Genomic DNA, 6,256 nt, shown 5'->3' on the forward strand with positions numbered 1-6,256 from the left:
ACTTGCCTGGTTAAATAAAGGTAAAATAAATTGTCTTTAACAATTGTTATAGAGGCAGCACATAATAGGCCAAGGCTTTATGTAAGGAATGAATATGATTCAACCCATTCGTACTCTGATGCAGCACTTATTGAATGTTTTGAATAGCAGGACAGAAATCAAGTACTTCATGCTGTACTCATGTTGAAAAGACAAGTCAAAGAGATCTCCTGGCAGGGGTTAGAAAGGATGGTCCCCCTACAGGTACAGCTAACACTATGTTGGTTTGAATTCCCTGCAGTGAACAATGCCAATGGCTTGTATGTGACAGTTATTCCAGTGGCTCTGACAATACATTATATTGAGCATCTTATAGAATCCTTGAGTTGGTATATTATACTACTTATATGAATATTTTTTATCAAATGCTGTCTATCCCTTAGAATCTACTAACATGTTATACAAGGCAACTTTACTGATTAATTGATTGATTAATTGGGACAAGGCTCGAATTTAAAAAGACATGTCATAAACTGCATAACTTTTATCTGCTTTAGATTGGCACATGTTGACTTTGGAGGAAGGTTGTGAGATGGATTCAGATGCTAAACTTCTCCAATACAGTATTCAAATAAGTCAAATAAATCTGATTTGTGTTTAAATTCATCAATTCATTTGTTTTGGGTTACAGAATATATAAATCATGAATTACCTTGATCCATGCCAGCATGCAATAACTTTAAATTTTGAAACGAGAGTCATGCAATTGCATAGGACAGACTACATCATATATCTGCATCATAACTGCACACACATGCAAGTAATTACCTTCCCTGCTGTAAATTAATACTGAAAGTTGTTTCACTCGTGCATAAATGAGGCTTGCGCCTCATGCACTAGGAGTAGCCTGTGACCGTATTTCCCATAATTATTTCGGCACCTAGTAAATATCAGGTCTGTAGAGCGCTAACTTGAACATTGTGAAAATTCTGTGCAATTTCCAGTTCGTGATTACTGTGAACACGGAGGCTGTATCAACCGTTTCTTACATTGGTCAAGTAGGCTACTGTGGCTATTTGATTACAATGTAAGCCTTCCAGAATGGCCAACCATCAAAAACAATAGATAAAATACACGCATTAAACTTTTTAACACGGAAAAAGCTGTTATATCATTCGGTCTACAATAGCAGCCAGTGTGTGGTGTTCAATGACATTCCATGACTTTTGAAAAACAAATAGCATGCAGGGCTTGACATTAACCTGTTAATCTACTTGTAGTTCAGACAAGGAGGTGACTGAATGTTGTGTTTGATGCAAGAAACCACTTTACAAAATAAAATGCATTATTATTCCCATACCATTATTACAGAGAATCAGACAAATTATGCTACCGTCTGCCTATTGGCGATTTAGTTTATTCAAGCCTGTCTCAAAATACAACACTGCTCATTGAAGACAAAAAGCTATTTACCAGACTCGCTTTTCAAAGATATCTAGATATGTAAACGTTTTGAATTATTGTAGGAAGCAATCACTCCCGATTACTGACAACAAATTGTCTGTAACTGGGCAAATAACTCACTAACTAGCAAAGAACATGAACAGGATATGAGCTTTGATCTCAAAACAAGCCATCTTGGTTATTCTGCATCGGTCTATGTAGAGTATGGCTGAGTTATGCATGTCAATGTAATAGAATCCTACTCCGATGCGTTGTGCCTACAATAAAATATCTTGCATAGTTCGTTTTACATACTAAGTCTTGCATAGTTCGTTTTGCTTCGGTATATTGCATTGAAATGTGCTAATATTGCGTTGATTCGATCACACAGTAAAGGGAAACGTTGATAGTGTTAACGGGGAAAACTAGAACGTTGAGTGAAATTCAATCTCGTGCTTCTCTTCGCAGGCTCATATTTATTCTGCATTGCAGTCTCGGGGAGCTGCGCGCAGTTTAGAGGAAACCTTGCCTATGACCATATATATATATAGTTTAGTAAATAAGCTCCCCAAAAATGCCATATTGTTCGATTTGGTTTTGAAGCGTGAAAATTGGCATACTTGTATATATATTTTTTTTTTACCTTGAACAAAACCTGAGAGTGCCAGTTCAACAATTTTCAGGTTAGCCTGTAGCTCTCCCTATAGGTCAATAGTGAAAATGCATTTGCCTGCTCTTACAGATCGACGTGGTCCCAAATGTATGTGGATACATGCTCGTCGAATATCTCACTCCAAAATCATGGGCATTAATATGGAGTTGGTCTCCCCTTTGCTGCTATAACAGCCTCCACTTGTCTGGGAAGACATTCCACTAGATGTTGGAACATTGCTGCGGGGACTTGGTTTCATTCAGCCACAAGCATAAGTGAGGTCGGGCACTGATGTTGAACGATTAGGCCTGGCTCACAGTCCGTGTTCCAATTCATCCAAAAGGTGTTCGATGTGGTTGAGGTCAGGGCTCTGTACAGGCCAGTCAAGTTCTTCCACACCGATCTTGACAAACCATTTCTAATGGACCACACTTTGTGCACGGGGGCATTGTCATGCTGAAACAGGAAAGGGCATTCCCCAAATTGTTGCTACAAAGTTGGAAACACAGAATCGTCTAGAATGTCATTGTATGCTGTAGTGTTACGATTTCCCTTCACTGGAACTAAGGAGCCTAGTCCGAACCATAAAAAACAGCCCCAGACCATTATTCTTCCTCCACCAACCTTTACAGTGTGCACTATGCATTCAGGTAGGTAGCATTCTCCTGGTATCTACCAAACCCGTAGGATTTGCCCGTAGGACTGCCAAATGGTGAAACGTGATTCATCACTCCAGTGAACGCGTTTCCACTGCTCCAGAGTCCAATTGTAGCAAGCTTTACACCACTTCAGCCGATACTTGGCATTGCACATGGTGATCTTAGGCTTGTTTCCATCGGCTGCTCGCCCATGGAAAGCCATTTCATGAACGTCCCAACGAACAGTTATTGTGCTGTCATTGCTTATAGAAGCAGTTTGGAACTCGGTAGTGAGTGTTGCAAACGAGGACAGACAATTTTTACGAGCTTCGCGCTTCAGCACTCAGTGGTCCTGTTGTGTGAGCTTCTAAGCTTCCATTCTAATGCCAATGTTTGTCTATAGAGATTGCACGCATGTGTGATCGATTGTATACACCTGTCAGCAGCAGGTGTGTCTGAAATAGCCAAATCCATTAATTTTGGCCATGTAGTGTAGATTAAAATGTTTGTATTGGTTTGGGGAGCAATCAAAACCACATGGTCTTTGCGTTTACCTTGATGATCGCAACAATGATGAAAAGCCAGTATTAAATACAAAATAACCTTTAACACTCCAAGAAAGGTATATACATCATCCCTGAAGTCTTCCTGGAAACAATGATATATAATATATTATATAAAGTGTCACTTTGAGGAAATTTGACAGGAAATATGTAATGTACACATCATTATAGGTAAAATCCCTTTAGGAATGCATTATATCCAGCAGGAAGATACAGTACCAGTCAAAAGTCTGGACACACCTGGTGCCATATCGCAGCAGACCGGGAGAAGCGGCACACAATTGGCCCAGCGTCGTTCGGGTTAGGGGAGGGTTTGTCCTTGCCCCATCGCGCTCTAGTGACTCCTGTGGCGGGCTGTGCGCAATGCACCCTGACACGGTCGCCAGGTGTATGATGTTTCCTCCGACACATTGGTGCTAATGGCTTCCGGGTTAAGCGAGCATTGTGTCAAGAAGCAGTGTGGCTTGGCGGGGTAATGTTTCAGAGGATGTATGGCTCTCGACCTTCGCCACTCCCACGTCCGTAAGACTGTAACTACCAATTGGATATCAACCCCCCCCAAAAAATTGGGGGGGGGGGGCATCTACTCATTCAAGGGATTTTCTTTATTTTTAATATTTTCTACATTGTAGAATAATAATGAAGACACCAAAACTATGAAATAACACATGGAATCATGCATGTAGTAACCAAAAAAGTGTTAAACAAATCAAAATATGTTCTATTTGAGATTCTTCAAAGCACATACCATTTGCCTTGATGACAGCTTTGCAAACACTTGGCATTCTCTTAACCTGCTTCATGACGAATGCTTTTCCAACAGTCTTGAAAGAGTTCCCACATATGCTGAGCACTTGTTGGCTGCTTTTTCTTCACTCTACGGTCCAACTCATCCCAAACCATCTCAAATGGGTTGAGGTTGGGTGATTGTGCAGGCCAGGTCATCTGATGCAGCACTCCATCACTCTCCTTCTTGGTCAAATAGCCCTTACCCAGCTTGGAGGTGTGTTCTGGGTCATTGTCCTGTTGAAAAATAAATGATAGTCACACTAAGCACAAACCAGATGGGATGGCGTATAGCTGCAGAATGCTGTGGTAGCCATGCTGGTTATGTGTGCCTTGAATTCTAAATAAATCACTGACAGTGTCACCAGCAAAGCACCTCCACACCATCACACCTCCTCCTCCATGCTTCACGGTGGGAAACACACATCCATTCACCTACTCTGCATTTCACAAAGACATGTTAGAACAAAAATCTCAAATTTGGCCTAATCAGACCAAAGGACAGATTTCTACCGGTCTAATGTCCATTGCTCGTGTTTCTTGGTCCAAGCAAGTCTCTTCTTCTTATTGGTGTCCTTTAGTAGTGATTTCTTTGCAGCAATTCAACCACAAAGGCCTGATTCACGTCTCCTCTGAACAGTTGATGTTGAGATGTTTCTGACCTCTGTGAAGTATTTTGGGGGGCTGTAATCTCTGCTGCAGTTAACTCTAATGAACATATCATCTGCAGCAGAGGTAATGCTGGGTCTTCCTTTCCTGTGGCGGTCCTCATGAGAGCCAGTTTCATCATAGAGCTTGATGCTTTTTGAGACTACACTTGAAGAAACATTTAAAGTTCTTGAAATGTTCCGCATTGACTGACCTTCATGTCTTAAAGAAATGATGGACTGTTGTTTCTCTTTGCTTATTTCAGCTGTTCTTGCCATAATATGTACTTGGTCTTTTACCAAATAGTGCTATCTTCTGTATACCCCCCTACCTTGTCACAACACAACTGATTTGCTAAAGTGCAATAAGAAGGAAGGAAAGCTGTCATTAAGGCAAAGGGTGGCTACTTTGATTTGTTTAACACTTTTTTTGTTACTACATGATTCCATTTGTGTTATTTCATAGTTTTGATGTCTTCACTATTAGTCTGCAATGTATACAAGAGTAAAAATAAAGAAAAACACTTGAATGAGTAGATGTGTCTAAACTTTTGACTGGTACTGTAAGTAACCCATTTGAACAAAATTCCTTTATGATGACACAACATGTCTAAGTATAGTAACAATGCAGATTTAATCTATTCCACTATAGGGCAGCTGTTTTCCAATATGGCCAGCAACCAGTTCCATGGCACCAAATAGGACAGGATTCACATGGCTGTATTTCCATAAATAATTGCCATATAATGCCCAATGACTGCTTAAAATGTTTGAGGTGGTGTGGAGAGATATGGCATATATAATTTATGTGTCCTCGAAAGTGGTGAGAAAGTGCTCCAAAATCTAACCGGATTACATTTTTTTGTCAATGATTTCACTCTCGTTTAAATTTTGTTTTACATTCAAACCCTTAAATATTTTCTTTAGTATTATCTGAAGTCTACTGGTTACAATGATAGATAATATTATATACTCTGTAACTTTTAAGGAATGGGACAGCAAACCTGCCCAGTATAAGTCACTCTCGGTAAAATCCCATAGGAATGCATTATAATCCAGCAGAGAGATAAGTAACCCAGGGCCACAAACCAAGCCCCAGCAGCAGCCACTCAGCAGATAAAACTCACCTCTCACTAAATCCAATAGCTTACTATCGCCATCTACCGGACGCAGTTAATCCCTATCACATGCATGTGAACTCCTTTTCTGTCCAAGATCCCTTTCATCCTTTTCTTTCCTCCTATCCAAGCTCCACTTCCTTTCTTACTTCATTTAATCTTTTCCAAGCTCCCTTTCATTGCATCCTATGATAGCACCCATTCCTTTCCTCCCCTCCCCAACAGTGCTTTCCTAGCTCCCTTTCTCCCTTTCCTTTCCAAGGTCACCTTATAATTGATTCCTAGCTCCTTTCCTCCTTCCTATCTTCATTCCTCATTTCCTTTCTTCCTATACATTCTAAGCTTCCCTTCCTTGATCCCTTTCCTAGCTTCCTTTCCTCCTTTCCTAGCTCCCTTTAATTTCCTCCTTTCCATTCCTCCTATCCATTCC

The sequence above is a fragment of the Oncorhynchus masou genome, chromosome 24, assembly GCF_036934945.1.
Source record: "Oncorhynchus masou masou isolate Uvic2021 chromosome 24, UVic_Omas_1.1, whole genome shotgun sequence".
In the NCBI taxonomy this organism is placed as follows: domain Eukaryota; kingdom Metazoa; phylum Chordata; class Actinopteri; order Salmoniformes; family Salmonidae; genus Oncorhynchus; species Oncorhynchus masou.